This window comes from Crotalus tigris, unplaced genomic scaffold (genome assembly GCF_016545835.1).
Source record: "Crotalus tigris isolate CLP2741 ecotype Arizona unplaced genomic scaffold, ASM1654583v1 scf7180000018470.655259, whole genome shotgun sequence".
In the NCBI taxonomy this organism is placed as follows: Eukaryota; Metazoa; Chordata; class Lepidosauria; order Squamata; family Viperidae; genus Crotalus; species Crotalus tigris.
Genome location: NW_024097026.1, coordinates 632,930 through 652,101, shown reverse-complemented (window position 1 = coordinate 652,101; position 19,172 = coordinate 632,930). Strand labels below are relative to the sequence as shown.

The following is a 19,172-nucleotide window of genomic DNA, read 5'->3' as shown; positions in this document are numbered from 1 at the left end:
CCTTCAGCCTGCTCTCCGCTGACTGGTGCAGCCTGCCCACCTCCTCTTCAGGATCCTGGTCTGGATCTTCTTGAGCGCCCTCTTGAGGGACAATAACGGCGGCTGGAGGATTTCTGGCAAGCCACAAGGCCTTCACAGCGCCGCCCACTGCTTCTTCAGCTGCAACCTCTCTTAAGGCATCTTGGAATGACACATCTTCCTTGGCGAAGATCTGCTGCAGCTCACGACTTCTTAGGCCACAGACGAAAGTCCCGCAGCCTCTCTTCCAAATCCTTGAATTCACAAGGCCTCGCTGCTTGCCTTAAGGTAGCAATAAAGTCCGCAGCAGACTCACCAGGCCTCTGGTCCCTCTGCTCGAATGCATGTCACCAAGCAATCATTGAAAGTTTAGGTTGGAAATATTCTTTCAGCATCTTCTTTAAATCTCCATAAGACACTGACTCCAAAAGTGTTGGGGCCACCAGATTCTCTGCTATGTCAAATGTTTCCTGTCCACAGACACACAGCAGGGTAGCTGCTTTAAGGCTGTCTTCTCTTATCTGATTAACCCTGAAGTAATTCTCCACCTGCGCCACGTATGAATTCCAGCATTCTGGGTGGGTAATATCAAAATCTGACAAACAGCCTATTTTAAACATCGTAGCCTTCTGCAACCCTCGTTAACGCCTTCGCTGCAAACCTGTTATTTGGGAAGGGGTCCCTTGCCGAGCTCACCTCCAGCGATGCTATACTGGCAGGCAGAGTCGCGATGCTGGACGCCAAACTTCCCAGTACTTTCTTAGTGATTCCTCTCTTCTTCCGTTGTTAAATGTAGCTTACAGCGATCCCACCTTTGTCACCACTGTTAGATTCATGGGCCCAAGGCATTACCAGGAAACGACTCATGTAACAACACAGCTTCTTTATTGATCACTCCACACACTCAGCAACAGAAAAAATGGCACACAGGTCTTTTGTAGTGTCCATGTTCCTGACGTCAGCCAATGAAATCTAGGCTGTTTTTGCGCTGGAGACAGCCAGCCTGGTCCTGGGCAGCCTTGTGGGTTGTCCGGGACCCTTTGCAACATTTCTGAGCCTGCTGAAAGCTTCAGCAGGCTCAGGACATAACAGTTCTATAATCATTATTTTTTTTCAAACTAGTCCACCACCCCCAACAGTCTGATGAACTGGCCCCGCTTAAAAAGTTTGAGGACCCCTACTGTAGTTGAAAAAATAGGTGACCAGGGAACCTGCCCCACTTGTTCCAAGGCCGCTTTTGGCCAAGTTGCATTGCAGTGGCATTGGGCACAATACACAAAGCACCAAACAGACACATCACACCAAAACCTGCCATTTACCACCTCCTGCCCAATGCCGCTGCCATGAGACTGCAGAACAAGCCAGGTGGCAGTAAGAAAACAGTATACCAACTTCCCTCCCCATAAGCAACATTGAGGTGGCCACACCCATCCCAGCCTCACCCACCGTCTGCCATGACCCAGTGGCCACGCCCACCCAGCCCCCTACTATAAATAAATGGGATTTGGATTGCAGTTTGGACACTTGGTCTCTAAAAGGTTCACCATCACGGGGCTAGAGAGATCAGGTCATAAACACATGGGGAGGGGAGGGATTGAGGAAGTGCGTTTTAAACTACCTGACCTTTTAGGTGGCCAGAACTGTATCCTATACTTACCAACTCAAGTATATGCCTACTCATTTACTCATCAGGAAGTTTTATTAAGTGTGCAACAGAATATTGGAACCCTTTTATTCAGTACATGGTATTCTAGCCACCATACTAAGCGGGACTTAATCCCTTAACACTCAAGATCGGCGCCAACTGCTGCCAGCGTTCTTGCTGCTTTTGTAAACGAACAAAGGAAATCCAAAGCCTGCATCCAAACAATTCACATATTCGTGTTTTCTTCTTGCTTCGAAACGACTCTGGGAGGAAGAGGTTTTATGTTACCTTCCAACCCTTCGAAAATTTCTCCCGGAAAGTAACGCAGGTTCTGTCTATTCCTATCGATTTCCTCTTTCCGTCGCCTCGCGTGTTCAGCTCCACCTCCTTTAGCTTGATGGCACGGCATATATTGGGCTCTTGATAAAGGAAAGTGGCCAGCTACAAGGAGGAAATCTACGCGCTCCGGTCTCTTCGAGATTCGAGTATTTCTAGCTTAGTTAATCGCCAGCACCGTCTGAATCATCTGCGCTTGGGCTGCTGTTCCAATCCAAAGGCTTTTGTTCAGGCGCCACGAGCCAATCCCCCGTCAAGAGGTGGGCGGAGGCGGCTGAGCAGATGCCGGGGGGGGGGGCGTCGAGTGTGCGCCCAGAGAGCTGGTCTGCAGCCGCCGCCTCTCCAGTTGCCTCCGATCTCAAACTTCAAACATAGACCGAACCTCTGCAAAGGAGCATGTATGGCGGTTGGGAAAGGCGAGCGACGTAGTAAAGTCCAAGGCGCAATCCAGACTCGGATCTTGGACTTGCCATGAGTCATTGGTTCCTGCACCTTCGTAACCCGAGGTAAGCTTTCCAGAAAGGACAGTCGCTTTGCAAGATCCAAAGATTATTCATAGGGAGCTTCTTCTCAGCACGGAGATTCCACATGGAGCTATATACATGAGATGGGAGGAGAGCACGGATGTTCACGATTTCTTTCGCTCTTAACCAACACAACTCTGTCCTTTGCGCGCGATCCTTTAGCAGAGGGTCATGTCCTTATGATTTCATAATTAATCTTCCAACCCGATAAATCCTTTGCCTCCGGGCCTTCTAATAACGTGGCATTGCTTATTTTTGAAACCTGTATTTGCGTCTTAAAAAAAAGGGCTCACGCAGTGGCGGAGAATAATCAAATTAGATTCCAAAGAGTGGGGGAGTTGCTGAAGCGTGGCAGCAAACCTGAGGAGCAGGGGATTTCAGCATTCTTTTGAGAATGGTGTTCCAGGGTATCTCCCAGACATACAGAGTAGCAATGATATTCTACAGAATGTTGAGGCTCTGCAACTCCTCCACAGCATCACTTTTGTTCTAGAAACTTTGGAGTTCAGATGTACTTGGTGGTAGTAATTGCCCTGTTGGAATGGCCATCTCTCCCACATCTATTTTAATTTAATGATAAAGTCCCAAGAAAGGATATTTTGGAGATACGCATGGGATCAGAGAATGAGTCAAGGATGGTCACTGATAAGATGATCATAGTCTTTCCTATGATGTGATGAATTTGTATTTAGGTTACTGTTATTCTTTCTATATTTGCATTTATAAAGAATGAGAAAAAGGAATGGTGAAATATAATACTGAAAAGATGTCCATGAAGTGCAAGGAGTTTGAGGTATCACAATCAAGATGAACCAATAAATCAAAGAACAGAAATTCTTAATGAACCCAAAAAGAAAAAATGGATGATGAATTTATTGTATGTATTTAATTGAACTGCTGGAGATATGCACAATTACTGGAGTTTTATGTTGACATTCATACAATTTTACAATCAATATTGCACTGAAGTAAAAGAGGGGAAGGAGAGAGAAATGCTTGGTAAATACATAGGAAAAAAATCAGTCTGAAATTGTCTGCATCAGCTAGAATGGTAGATACAGTATAATTGCAACAACTGGAAAAATTGAAGTGTCAAAATTACATAGTGAGATCACTTCATAGTAGAACACCATAAGGAAGGAGAAGATACAATATGAGTGGAAAACCTATGTCACAGCAGATTAAACAAATGTAAAAAAACCTGACAAAAATTAGTAATGTAAGTTGTTAGATTTGTTCCTTGTTTATATATTCAGAAAAACCCACTGTATGTCCACATAAAACAAATATAAGGTAGGTGGCATTGTTTGCAACAAACTTCTGGATATGAAAGTAATTGTAATAAATTTACTTTTAATGAAATATGCTCAATTGCAGTCTAGGTTTTTGGTAGAGATGGAATGCTTCCTATACTGAGTAAGTAAGATTAGCATTTATCAGCAAATTCCTGATTGCACAGATTAACCATCTGCCCTTTATGTAAAAATTAACAAAGAAAAAAATAATACATTTTTCATTCATTTTTATCCAAGGCTAATAGAAATTTTGCATTTTGGAATGAATGAAACAATTGTGCTTTTTCTATTAATAACTGCAAATCATTGAATTTTATGGTACTAGCTGAAATTAATATTAGTATTTTGTTTTTTCTGGATCTTTCATTAGACTGAAAAAATGCTTTAAAAGGGATTAAAAACAATTATTATAAGTTATCAGATACCTCGGGGAAAGTGCAAGGGAATTCCCTCAAAAAAATTGCATAAAACACAGATACATTTAACTGTATACATTGATTAAGAATAGTTTGGTTATCTTAAATTAAAAAGGTGCAAAGACTTCTGGCCTAGAGGAAAGAAACAATTTAGATCACAAGCTTTAGTATCAATCTTTTATAGTAGCTCAGCAATCAGATTCCTGGGATTTTTGTCTTCTAGATGATTACCCTAAACTCAAATCTGTGTCATTGAGAAATAATTTTGAATACCTGAAATGTATTAGTTTCTCCTTTTTCTCCTTTTTTTTCTAACAATCTTTTCTTGTAAGATAATAAAAAAATTAATATTATCAATGTTTCTAGTTTTTACCAGCCTTTTCTGGAATGATTGACAGTTAAAGCAGAAATGCAATGCCTTTGACAACATTTTTATCTTTTCTACCACAATTGAAAATCTTTAGAAAATATTTTTATGAAAAATATATTACTCTTGTGTATACGTTATATGAAAACCAGTTTTTGGTTTTACCCTTTTTCTTGTATTATGAGAAAAATAAGACAAATGAGATGTTGCAGAAGAAACTACTGTTATTCAGGTTTCTACCAATTCCATTCTATTTCTTCTCCTGGATTTCAGTTTTTCAGATTCCCCTCCCCCCTTTCCTGAAAGGTATTTTCTACTCCTGTAAAAATCAAGTTTCACCTTAACCCATGTTACTCAGTTTAGTTGTAAGGCCACACTTGGAATACTGCATCCAGTTTTGGTCACTATGATGTAAAAAAGATGCTGAGACTCTAGAAAGAGTACAGAGAAGAGCAACAAAGATGATTAGGGGACTGGAGGCTAAAATATATAAGGAACGGTTGCTGGAATTGAGTATGTCTAGTTTAACGAAGAGAAGGATGAGGTGGGACATGATAGCAGTGTTCCAATATCTCAGGGGCTGCCACAAAGAAGAGGGAGTCAAGTTATTCTCCAAGGCGCCTGAAGGCAGGACAAGAAACAATGGATGGAAACTGATCAAGGAGAGAAGCAACTTAGAACTAAGGAGAAACTTCCTGACAGTTGGAACAATTAACCAATGGAACAACCTGCCTCCAGAAGCGGTGAATGCTCCAACACTGGAAGGTTTTTAAGAGGAGACTGGATAGCTGTTTGTCCGAAATGGTGTAGGGTTCCTGCCTGAGCAGGGGGTTGGACTCGATGACCTCCAAGGTCCCTTCCAATTTTATTATTATGGATCATCGCACAGTCAGCCAGATCTTCAGACTGGATTTGGCATTTTGTCTACCTATCGAGTCCTTACCCAGGACCTGGGATAGGCAGATGTGGATGTTTGATGGTATTACAGATATCATCGCAGGATGGAAGCAGTTCCTAGTAAGGCCGCCTTTTGCAATGGACTAATAACGAATTTGTCAATGCCAATGGTGTTCAAGTGGTGCTCCAGTTGTTTTGGGATTGCACCCAAGGAGCCTATTACTATTGCTACTACCCTTGCTTGCTTTTGCCACAGTCTTTCTATTTCTATTTGTAGGTCTTTGTATTTTGTTATCTTCTCCAGTTCTTCTATTATTATTATTATTATTATTATTATTATTATTATTATTATTGTTGTTGTTATTAAATTAAAGCACAATACAAAACAAAATTTGCATGTATTTAAAAGCTATTTCAGTACTAATTTCCTAGTAGTAAATACGTTGCTAACTATTTCTATCCATTACATAAATTTTGTCAAGGGTAGAGTGATAATACTTTCTTTTTCTAAAAAATAAAATTATCACCCCCTATTTATAATATTTCTAAATCTGATTTTTTTAAAAAGTGTCATTAGATGTTATTTATTTTATTGCACCAGTGTTTGCTGCATAAACATCTGTGTAATTACTGTACATGGTATACTAGTAAAAAGAGTTACCACATCCAGTGTAAGTTCTCCTATTTCTGTCCTCCACTGAATAGTAATTATGAAGTTTTTGTATATCTAATGCAATTTTTCTCAACCTTGGCAACTTTAAGACATGTGGACTTCAATTCCCAGAATTCCCCAGCCAGCTAGTTCACATGTCTTAAATTTGCCAAGATTGAGAATCACTGCTCTGATACAAGGGATAAATGAATGAATGAATCAGAGTCAGGGCATTGAATATCTGATGGAAGGAACATTGGAGACTAATTCCCTGTTTCCTGGAAAGAACAGTTGCCAACAATGTCGGGGTTTTTGACTAGAGATAGAGTTGGATAAGCTGTTGACAGATCATTCATGTAAGATGTATATACAAATATAATAGTGGTTCTTGAGGATCCTATAACCTTCTAAGCAGCAACAGAAAGCTGCCGGGGAATTGTCAAGATCACTTCTTGACCTCTGCTATAAGCAGTGATCCCATACGTTCCTGTCAAAAGATGGGTATAGAAAAATCTTAGAAAACCATTCTCCACTGTTTACAACATTTACAAATATTAAGTAAAGAACTAGTTGCCATAAAGACAATTTCAGTCCATTCTTTAGAAAGAATTTCAAAGAGTTCCTGATTGCCTTTTACTTTTTATCTTGTAACTGAGTGTACATATTTACTCAGCTATACCAGTCAATGGAAAGAAATCCTTTACGTTCAGTACTAAAGAAAGTTAATTGTTATGAAAGGGGAAGTCATTTATTCATATATTCTTTTTGTCCCTTCTTTCTTTCCTGGATTTTTTTTCTTCATATTTTCTCAATCCTTTTTAGTTTGCATCTTTTAATTGTAATGGTCAATCAAATTATTATTAAAAACACTTAGATTTGTTAGAATGAGACTGATTGAGGTCTTCCAATGTGTTTCATGAGGATTAGATTCCTGTTCTCTTGGATTCTAATTAACACACTGGCCACTTTACCAAACTAATGTACATAACCCTCCCATTTTCCCACAAGCATACAGGTCACAAGTCTATGATCATAGTGTGCCTCCTGCAGTTAACAGAACTTGTTTGTGATTTAAGTTCATCTCTCACATTATAGTACTCTTGCAATCATTACACTACATTTGGCAGCAACATTGTCCAAACTCTAATCCCTAATCTTGTGGGATCATTTTTAATAATTTATCACTTTCTCTTAAATATAACAAATGATCTTCCCATATTGTGTCCTTTATCTATAAACAAATCTTTAAAGAATCATTGTTTGATCCTGGTCAGCAGAAGTCTATTAAGGATTAACAGAAATAACAACGTATCTACATTACCCTTAATAAAAAAAGTTCATATTCATTCACTTTATTTTTAATAATTTTGATCTTTAATATCTTCAGATATTATCCTAGAACAGTGATGGCGAACTTTTTATAGCAGTGGTTCTCAACCTTTCTAATGCCGCAACCCCATAATACAGTTCCCCATGTTGTGGTGACCCCCAACCACTTATACATCACCGGGTGCCAGGGGCGTGGCCAAAGAAAAGGGGGAAAAAATGGCGGACAGCCTTGTTTGGTGACCCCCGTGAAATGGTCGTTCGACCCCAAATGGGGTCCCGACCCATAGGTTGAGAACCACTGTTTTATAGCCCGAGTGCCCAAAACTCATTTATTTATCGCCGGGTGCCAGGTGGGCATGGCCCACTGGGTGGGCATGGCTGTGGTGGTCATGGCAGATTAGGTGGGTGTGGCCAAGGTGGGTGTGATCACCTCAATGTTGCTCATGGGGAGAGACACCTGTGGGGGCTGGGGAGGGTTGGGGGAAATCCAGGGGGTCTCTGGCAGGTGAGGCAGTGAGCAGGAGGCTCATCCCGCGGGGTGAGGCAAGGCAGGGTGGGGGAGCTATTGTCACAGGGCAAGACAAGGCAGGGGCTGGGGTGGCTGCTGCCTGACACCATCGGCCTCTGCACACAGAGGCCAGCGAGCACATGGGTGCTGGGATGCATCCAGCCAGATGGACCTCGGCAAGTTAGCGGGCGGCTATTTCCAAGGCATGTTGTGCGTGCCCACAGAGAGGGCTCTGAGTGCCGCCTCTGGCATGTGTGCCATAGGTTCGCCACCACTGTCCTAGAAGGATCCTACTATCCTTTTCATTTTTTCTTTGTCCCTTCTCACAATATCCTTCAAAACTTTAACAAGACTCATTTGTAAATCCAATATAGAAAAGAACCACAATCTATATATAATAGATGAGATGTTCAAAACTATATTCTGGATTCATTTTAAACAAATATCATTTAATATCTCTGGTGTTAAAGTAGTTTGCTTTATTTTCTGTTAGCAAGTCAAGTGTAAATGTTCTCCTTTAATTGTAATCTTATTTCCTTCTGATTCCCTCTAGTGCCCAACCTTGAAAACCTTCATATTTTTTTTTTAGGAATTCAAAACAACAGCATGTTCACATGGGAAGGATTCTTATAATTAATTTCAAAATCTTATTTCGAGTCCATCTAGACCAGCGGTTCTCAACCTATGGGTCGCGACCCCATTTGGGGTCGATCGACCATTTTTCAGGGGTCGCCAAAGGCGGCGATCCGCCATTTTCTCCCCTCCGGGGGCGGCGCCGCGCATGCGTGCTGTGCATGGGGGCGCCGCCGCGCCGCGCATGCGCATAACGTTTGTGTGACGGGTCGCCGTCACACAAACGTTGAGAACCGCTGATCTAGACAATACGTTCATTTGAAACTTTCTAAAATCAATGTTTTAACCACCCCTTTCTTGTTTATACAAAGAAAAGATTTTGAAAAAAATCCTTAAATTTGCATTTAAAACTTCTTTCACTGGGAATTGAAGGAAACACATCTGCTGCTCTAAAACTTACATTACAGAGGTTTCTAATAACTAAAAAACAATTAAAAAGCAATTTCCAAAAGCAATTTAGAAATGAGGTTTGACAGAACATTATGTCCACATAATAAACTACATTGCAGCTATGAACCCCTCAACTCAATTGGAGCCTCTCAACTCCAAGTCAAGGGACTCATAAGCCAACTGCAAAAACTTCAATTCCTACAGTTTACTCATGAGAAGCAGCTTTCCAGAGTTCACACAGATATTCTCAAGAACTCTTTTTTATCCAGATTGATTTTTAATAGCCAGAAATCACCATCTGGCAGCCAATCAGGGTTGCTCCTTCAGAAATACTTAATTCACTGTGACTCTTCACCAGAAGTCAATGCAATCTCAGAGTGTTCTTGATAGCAACATAAGAGGGGAGAAAAAGCATGGGTTGTTCCAGATAACCAGTCTTTCTATTTCTCAACTCTTATTAATTCCAGTATAAAATGTATCCAAGATTGTCCTTTCCTGGGTGTCTTCCTTGAAAGCCATTCTACATATGGTAGCCCAGTCAATGCAATCAAGTTTAAATTGAACAGAAATAATTAGCAATACACCAGCTGTCTATTCCAGGCATTCCAGATTTTTTTGCCATTTCAGAAAAAGCAATTGCCTTGAAATGGAAGTTCCCTATGTACATTTACAAGTCAGTTACATGTACAGGTCATGTCACACATCTCACTTTAAAATGGACTACAACTTTGTATGTTTTCCTGAGCACCTTAAAAAACAATATTTGGAGGTCTGGCTTTCAGTACAGAATTTTGAATTCCTGATAGATATTTGCCATCCTGAAGCAAAGGGCTGTAATATTGTAAAAATAATTTTTGATCAGCCCTTTATATTTAGAATTATATCTGTTTATCCCTAATTTTACATATGAGGTACTATATGTGCTAAATGCTGTCTTGTTAAAGTATCCTGTTTTTTACATTCTGTACTGATAAAAAACATGTTTCCATAACTGAATGTAAGTTAATTGTGTTCTTTGTGTGCATGTAAGCATTCTTGGTATTGTGCAATTGTTTGCTCCTAAATGGAATTCCTTTTCATCCTTGCCTCCATGCTTGGTATAAATGCAAAAAAAAAAAAAAAAGTAGAGATTTGCCCTTGTGCCACATTTTGAAAGGTCTAAAAGGGCTTCAGTGCAGAAATCTAGGAAAGCACTCCATGAAATCGATAATGGTGATCGATATTAAAAAAAAAATCTGCTTCATCTTCCTATATGATAAGGACCATTTCAAACCACCAGAAAATTAGATCAGCTGTTTTCATACCTGTTCTTATTTTAAAGGAACACCCAGATTCCAAATGAGATTATGTACATTCAATAATGGGAACTCTTGCCTCATAAAGAAACTTATCATTATGACCAAATTTCCTCAGAAAAATGAATCTGCATTTGAAGTGTGAATCTGAGTGTTAGAAAGCTCATTCAGAATGTGTAGGCAACTGTGTGTTTTCTAACAGTTCTTCACAGAGCTGCAATAATAGACAAGGAAACCATTTAATTAACAAGATAAGTTTCTAGCAGTGTATTCAATATAATCTCTGTTTTATTCTTAACAAAGTAAGTCAACTTTATTTGCATAGCAATAAAATAAATCTGGCAAGAACATGTTTTATAGCTATTAAATAAGGCTTATTACATTTTGATTCAACACTAAGAGTGCAGTTCTATAAATTTCATACATTTCTATTTGGAAGCATGCCCTAAGGCACAGGTCAGCAACCTGCGGCTCCAGAGCCGCATGTGGCTCTTTGAGCCTTCCCTTGCTTCTCCCAGCCTCCTCTGCTATTTGCAGAGACAGAGACAGAAAGAGGTGCTTCTCTTCTCTCTCTCTCTCTCTCTCTCTCTCTCTCTGTGTGTGTGTGTGTGTGTGTGTGTGTAAAAAAAGAGTGGACTCATGGTGTTCTCCAAGAGCTGAAAAGCTTTTTGGGCGGAGCTCCTCCCTTTGCTGCATCTCTGCAGGAAGCAGGAAGGGCAGGAGAGAGCTAGTTAGCCCAGCTATGCTGGCTCAGGAATTCTGGGAGTTGAAGTCCATGACTCATAAAAGAGCCAGGGTTGCCTACCCCTGAGCTTGTTGGAGAACAGCTTGAAGCCAGCTTGCCAGGTGAGCAGAAGATTGGAGAGAGGGAGAGAGGGGGGAGAGAAAGAGAGGGGGGGAGAAAGAGAGAAAGAGGGAGGGAGAGAAAGAGAGAGAGTGAGTGGAAAGAGAGAAAGAAAGAGTGGGGGAAGAGGACTGCAGATCAAGGGCAGAAAGAGAGAGAGAAAAAGAGGGAGAGGAAAGAGAGAGGAGAAAGAGAGAAAGAGGGAGAGAGGGGGGGAGAGACACAGAGAGAGACCCTTTTGATATCTAAAATGAAGATAACATTGCATATACCCTTTTTACCTTTATGATATGTGTGTGTGTGTGTGTGTGTGTGAGAGAGAGAGAGAGAGAGAGACCTTGAGTGCTTTTTGATGCACCCTGTCGACCCAAATATGGGAGAAATAAATCTTTTGTTTATATATATATATGTGTGTGTGTGTGTGTGTGTGTGTGTGTCTACATGTTTATATATGTATATGTATGTATGTGTATATATGTATGTATATTTAAAGTCAATCAGATAAAAATAAAGAGCTCTGGGATATAAGATAAAAGGCTTTTTTATTAATTGCTGAGCTTTCGTTAACAACCTGTTAACATCATCAGAGCAAAGGGCTAAATGAGAAGGGGGAGCATGTGCATAAATTTACATAACAGTTAAAAAAAAAGGTTGAAGTGAGGCATGTGCACACAATGTGCCCAAGAAGCTCTTAAAGGCATAGAGCAGTCAGTCTCAAGACCATTTTAAAAGTCGCGCTTGTCAGCTGTTTGGCGCGTAGATCCAGCATGCCTTTTAGCCAGCCTCTTGGATTGTATAGTTTGTGTAAGGACCCACCCCACTTTACATCTTAAGAAGACAGAACTCTTGGAATAATTCTTCCAACAGGAATCCTTTATTAAGAGAAAGTGGTTGCAGGTGTGCTAGACAGGACTTGGGGTTCAAGCTCTCCCATTCGAGGTTTTAAGGGGTTCCCCAGTAGTCCCACCCAATCACCCCCCTCTTCCAGTGACAGTTTCCGGCATCACAATCCCAGCCCTTTTTTCCTTTCTTCCATCTGGATGGAGACTTCAGATAAACTACATGAAAGGTAAATAGCCTCCTTTGTTATGATAAGACCTTTTGGTGCTAACCACATTCAAACCCTTTGAAGTTGTACCAAAGGAAGTGAGGGCCATAAAGCCCCTTTGTTTACCCCCCTCTCTTTCTTTATGGCAGAATCCAGAGAGGGCAGAAATGGGGTTTTCTATAATTAATAATTGGAGATGAAGTATAATTGGATTCTGACATCCGCCCCCCCTTAAAAATAAGAGAGATCCACCTGAAAGAAAACAAAACAGGTATAAAAATTAGTCAGGCTTGTTAGGGTGCTCTGTGTGAAACTTCTTCAATAGCTTCGGGGCTCTGACATGACGTTTATGGACCCACTCGTTTTGTGAAGGAGGGAGGTGTTTCCAGGCAATTAGGTACTGAGTTGCTCCATGATATCTCCTAGAGTCAAGGATTTCCTTTATTTCGAAGTGTTGTTCGCCCTCCACCATGATTGGAGGTGGTGGTGGGGGGATTTTAGGCCGTAGAGGTGACTGATGCTCTCTTTTCAGCAAGCTGCAATGAAAAATTGGGTGTATTTGCCTGAGATTTTTGGGTAATTCTAATTCTACTGTTACTGGATTTATGATTCTTTTAATTGGAAAAGGCTCTATATATTTTGGTCCAAGTTTTTTACAGGGCTGTAGGGATTTTAGGTATTTTGTAGATAAGTACACCATTTCTCCTATAATGAATGGTGTAGGCTCAACCCTTTTTTTATCGGCTTGTGCTTTGTATGCCTGCCTAGCTTCATCTAGTGCTTTTCTAACTAGTGGCCAGGTGTTTTGTAGTTTTTCCATCCATTCTTTCAGTGAAGGGATCGTTGGTTCGTTTGTGGTTAACTCTGGCATGGGGTTGAAACTTTGACCGGTGGCTATTTGAAAAGGAGTGTAACCTGTGCTGGAGTGGACTGCATTATTGTAGGCAACTTCTGTAAAAGGGAGTAAGTCCGCCCAATCGGTCTGCTGGAAACTAAGAAAACATCTTAAATATTGCTTAAGTACGGAGTTCATTTTTTCAGCCACCCATTTCCTTGTGGGTGGTGGCTAGATGTCAGTCCCTAAGTGGTTCCTAAGAGGGATAAAAATTCCTTCCAAAATGCAGATGTAAATTGCACCCCCCTGTCAGAGATGATGCGTTGGGGTGCCCCATGCAATCTGTAAATGTGCTGGATGAAAAGTTTTGCTAAGGCTTTTGCAGTGGGAATCTTTTGGCAAGGGATAAAGTGCACCTGTTTGGAAAACAAGTTCGTGACCGTCCAGACCACAATATTCCCATTGCTTTCTGGCAATTCCACTATAAAATCCATGGCTATTTCTCTCCAGGGGGCTGAGGGACTTGCCACTATTTGCAATAGTTCTGGCAATTTCCCTTGCAACCTCTTTGCCATGGCACATTTTGGACAACTGGCTATATAGCTTTCGATGTCCTTTTTCATGGATGGCCACCAAAATTGCCGTTTAATTAAATGTAAAGTTTTTACAAATCCAAAATGCCCTGCTGATTTTGTGTCATGGCAAAGCTGCATGAAAGTGACTCTTTGGATTTTTGGTATATATAACTTTTCCCTCACCCAAGGCAACCCGTCTCTCATTTTGCACACATTTTTGTTTTTCTGGAACCATTCATCTGTTTCCAAACTTTTTCTGAATTCAATTCCAGTTTGGCTGTCCAGTTGTGGTTTTAATTTGGCTTGGGTTCTTGTGGTTACTGGTGCTGCCAGTTGTGACTCTGCCATTATTGGTCTAGAGTCTGTGGTTCGTGCGCTGTTATATTGGGGCATGTGAGATGCGAGGTGCATCTGCCAGGAAGTTCTTTCTTCCTGATAAATGTTTGAGCTTAAATTGGAACTGATGAAAATGCTGGGACCAGCGGGCTTGTTTGGGATTGAGTTTCCTGGACGTTTTCAGGGCTTCCAAATTTTTGTGATCAGTCCACACCTGGAAGGGAATTTTGTTGCCTTCCAGGAACTGGCGCCACGTGAGTAATGCCCAACGTATCCCATAAGCCTCCTTCTCCCATACGGGCCAGTGCTGTTCTGTTTCCATGAGTTTCTTGGATGTATATGCACAGGGTTGCAATACCCCTTCATTGTTTTCTTGTAATAGAACAGCCCCCACTGCCACATCACTTGCATCTGCCTGTATTACGAAGGGCTTGTCCATGTCTGGGTGCCTTAGTACTGGTTCGGCAGAAAAAAGTCTCTTTAGTCTCTCAAATGCTGCTTGGCACTCCATTGTCCATGTTAGCGGCTGGCTAAGTTTTACTGAGGATGCTCCCTTCATTTTTAGTAAGTTAGTGAGGGGCAAGGCTATCTGGGCAAATGAGGGGATGAATTCGCGGTAAAAGTTTGCAAAGTCCAGGAAACTTTGTAGTTGCTTTCTTGTGCGGGGTGGTGCCCAATCTAATACTGCTTTGACCTTCTCTGGGTCCGTTTCAATGCCCTGGGGGGATATGCGATAAGCTAGGTAGTCTATCCTTTCCTGATGGAATTCTCATATTGAGAGTTTGGCATATAGGTGGGCGGCTCGCAGCTTCTTTAAAACCGCTCTGACAAGGTTGACATGTTCCTCTTTTGTTTCAGTAAAGATAAGAATGTCGTCCAAGTAAACCAGGACCCCCTTATACCGGTGCTCCCTTAGAACGTCATTGATTAATTGCATAAAGACTGCAGGGCCCCCTTGTAGTCCAAATGGCAAGACTTTGAATTGATAGCACCCCATGGGGCAGTTAAATGCAGTCTTCCATTCGTCCCCTTCCTTAATTCTCACACGATAGTAAGCTTCCCTTAGGTCTAGTTTAGAAAAAAATTTCCCTTTCAATAGGTATGTCAGCATGTCTTTCATGAGGGGTAGAGGGTATAGGTTGCTTTCACTGATTGTATTCAGGGCCCTATAATCCACGCATAAGCGTAAAGAGCCGTCCTTCTGTCTAAAGAGGACCGGGGCAGCCACTTTAGGCTTGGCTGGCTCAATGAAACCTCTCTCTAGGTTTTTTTAACTAAATCTTTCCATTTCCTCCTTCTCCTTTGGGCTCATGGAGTATAATCTGGGCTTCGGGAGTTTTGCCCCAGGCTTGAATTCAATGGTAAGTCTGTGGGTCGGTGGGGGGGAGCTCATCTGCCCTCTCCTCACTGAAAACTTCAGCAAGGTCTCTATATTCCTCTGGTATTTCTGTTAATCTTTTTTCCTCTCCTATGATGCTTTTTCTATTCTTGATTCTGGTAGCCTCCCTTGGGGTTTTAAGTCCATAGGGTCCCCCTTCGGGAATTTGATTTCTGTCGTCCTCCAATTTACCCAGGGGTTCCATTTTTTCAACCATTCCATCCCTAGAATCATTGGGCATTCCATACCTGGGGTCACCACAAACGTTATGTCCTCTTCATGTTTGCCCAGGGAGAGGTGTATTGGTAAAGTGGCTAGGGTAGCTGGCACCCCCCCTGCTATGGATCCATCTAACTGGCCAAATGAGATTGGTTGTTCCAGTCTCCTGGATGGGATGCCCAGATTACCCACTAGTGTTGGGCTAATGAGGCAGCGGGTGCAGCCAGAGTCTTTTAAGGCTTTCATCTTCACAGCTTCGGGCATGGGGGGGGGGATTAATATAGTCACTGTCTTGAGGATGGGTGTGATGTGTCCACTTACCAGGGGTTCGCCCTCCGAGCTGTCATCTGAGGCATCCACCGGCCCTGTGGTGTAGGCTGGAGTTTTTTCCCCTTGGTGAGTAGAAGTGGGGGGTTCCGCAATTTCCATCATTCTCATGGCAGTTTCTTTTGGCTTAGCTGAAGACTTTCTGGATTTGTTGGTTGGGGATGTGTCTGGGTTGTGCTGGGGGGCTTTGGAGCGGCATTCTACAGCTCGATGCCCTTCTCTTCCGCACTTGAAACACCCCATTTGGTTTTTGGCTGTAGCCGATGATTTCACCGGTTCGTGTGTCAGCTCAGGCGGAGGGCGGCTCCATTGTTTTCCTCGGTGGTGTCTCTTCAATATGTCGATCTCTGTTTCCTCTGCCAAGATGTACCATTCCTCAATTTGGTGTGGGTCCCCTCGGGGCAGGCAAGCGTCATATAGATCATAATTTAGTCCGTCTTTGAAATGGCTAAGGAGGATGTCTTCTGGCCAATTCAGTTTGCTGGCAATGGCCCGGAATTCTTGTGTATATTCAGCCACCGGGCGTTGAAGTTACTGAGTTCTGGGGCATTGGAGTCATGCAAGTTCACCACCCAATCTGCAGCCGGTCCATCCAGGGCAGATTGCACGATCCGGATGCGGGCTTTGTCACTGGGGATGTTCTGCCCACATTCCTCCATGTAGCTGAGGACTTGGGTTAGGAAAAACCCCAAGTGTGTTGGCTCCCCTTTGAATTTCACCTCCAATGGCAGACGTCTTGGAATGGATCGGTGCCTCCATTGTTGGTGATAGTGTCTTCCGTCCAGATCGCCATCTGTGGTTCAGTAGGGGATGGGGACTACTGGATCAGCAGATGTCCCCGGGGCTGCAGGTTCCACTTCCCCCTTGATGTCTCTCCCTTTGCGGCTCCAGGAGCTGGGGCGGCCGTAGGGCTCAGGATTCTCCTCTCCATCTCCTGCTTCCATTCTGGTTGCTTGGTCCCCCATCTCAGGGTCACCTTTCTTGATTCCTTTCTCCTCTCACTTTTCTTTCCAACGCCCATTGACCAGCGAGGCTTGTGGTCCCGTGTCTCCACCACTTCTTCTCCTGAGGAATCTGACCTCTCGGATCCCAACATCTGGCAAGGTTCCAACTGGGTCAGCGGCTCTCTTTCCAGGGAGTTTTCCCCTCTCTTGCTCCATTGTCTGACATGGTAATTTTTTGCAAAATCCCCCAGCAAGGGTGTCCCTTCCAGGTGGATTAATTTTGCAAGTCCTGTCTAATGTAAGGACCCACCCCACTTTCCCACTTTACATCTTAAGAAGACAGAACTCTTGGAATAATTCTTCCAACAGGAATCCTTTATTAAGAAAAAGTGGTTGCAGGCGTGCTAGACAGGACTTGGGGTTCAAGCTCTCCCATTCGAGGTTTTAAGGGGTTCCCCAGTAGTCCCACCCAATCACCCCCCTTTTCCAGTGACAGTTTCAGGCATCACAATCCCACCCCTTTTTTCCTTCCGTCTGGATGGAGACTTCAGATAACCTACATGAAAGGTAAATAGCCTCCTTTGTTATGATAAGACCTTTTGGTGCTAACCACATTCAAACCCTTTGAAGTTGTACCAAAGGAAGTAGGGGCCATAAAGCCCCTTTGTTCACCTCCCTCTCTTTCTTTATGGCAGAATCCAGAGAGGGCAGAAATGGGGTTTTCTATAATTAATAATTGGAGATGAAGTATAATTGGATTCTGACAGTTTGTTTGGTGTAGGGTTGTTGTGTGTGTGTGTTTTGTTGGGTACAATTATTTGGAATGTTTGTGTGTGTTTGTTATGCTTATTAGTTGTGGTTGGTTTTGTGGTTTTTTTTTAACTGTTATGTAAATTTATGCACATTCTCCCCCTTCTCATTTAGCCCTTTGCTCTGATGATGTTAACAGGTTGTTAACGAAAGCTCAGCAATTAATAAAAAAAGCCTTTTATCTTACATGCCAGAGCTCTTTATTTTTATCTGATTGACTTTAAATGTCCATACGTGGGATTCCTATATTCAAAATTATTAAAGACACATATGTATGTATGTATGTGTGTGTGTATATAATGGTGTTATCTTCATTTTAGATATCAAAAGGGTTTTGCAGCTCCCAGTGTTTTGTTTTTGGTGGGAAACAGGTCCAAGTGGCTCTTTGAGTGTTTTGGGTTGCCTACCCCTGCCCTAAGGTGACAATGGCTGTAAGTCTCTGATAAGTATATATAAGATTTAGAATCTAAATTTCAAGAAACCTGGGTACTATTTGAGAGAACAATAGCAAAAAGTTATTGGGTGTTAACCTATTGCAAGTATGAATGTTTGATGCATTAAAAACCAATAATACATTTGGTTATTAGTTACATCCATTCATGCATGTTTAAAGCAACCTCTAGTAAAGGAAAGCAGTAGGAAAGAGAATTCCTTTTTTATTTAAGCCTCTCAAATCAATCTGGTGTTTACAGATTATTGTACGTGTCTAAACAAGCCAGAATTGCAGGATTCAGGTTTTCTAATTCTTATCTACCAGCATTAAGTAATTAAAGAGATGAATGCACAAGCATCAGGGGCTCTGAAACCATTTTAAACCAGCACATCTGTTCTTATCTACTTAAAGTATGATTCACAAGTTCCTGTAAATATCAGCTAGTGGTTAGGTTTGTGGTTTAGGATAGCATGTTATATGTTGGATAACCGCATGCCTCTTCTGAGATTTTAAATTGCTGGTTGACTAAAACCATATGCTTGTAGAATAATTTCCAGCTCTGATGAGCTTTTTGTACCTTTTCTCGTAATTGCTGGTAATTATTTCTGCATCTGAATATTAAATTAAGGTGTTTCATGATGTCCGAGCATCTTATTTGAACGAAGATGGGAAAATGTGTTTACAAACAAGATCTGCCTTGTCTTTTGGTCAAACAGAGCTCAATCTGCTGCTAACAGATAAATTGAAATAATTCCCTTAATAATTTCTCCATAAAACTGTCTTCTAAGATTCTGTCTTTTGCTAATTTTAGCACGGATAAATAATAAATAATTATGATGGATTGATATCTTTTAAACATTCTGATGAGTTTTTATTCTTATTTCTCTTCTAACTTCCCTAAATGCATTGCCCATCAGTTACAATTTGGAAAATATAAAAATAATTTATTAAAAATATAACCACATAGTCAAAAATTCATACTATTTTTCATAGCTTTGCAAGCTTTTGAGTACCAAATTGTTTTCTTCAGACAAGATGATAAAAAAAAATCTAGAAAAAGTGAGGTAAAGGGACTGCTATTAAAACTAAATTATAGCCGAAGTGGAATGTGAAATTAA

The 19,172-nt window shown here is 41.6% G+C and overlaps 1 protein-coding gene across 1 annotated transcript in view; it reads left to right on the top strand.

Annotated features, from left to right (window-relative positions):
- The first annotated feature begins 1,786 nt into the window (after positions 1–1,786).
- Positions 1,787–19,172, top strand: part of AMIGO2 (adhesion molecule with Ig like domain 2) — a 77,246-nt gene continuing 59,860 nt past the window's right edge. The window contains exon 1 of the mRNA XM_039352772.1: positions 1,787–2,505. The gene's annotated coding sequence lies outside the window, so the exon portion shown is untranslated. The remainder of the gene's footprint in view (positions 2,506–19,172) is intronic.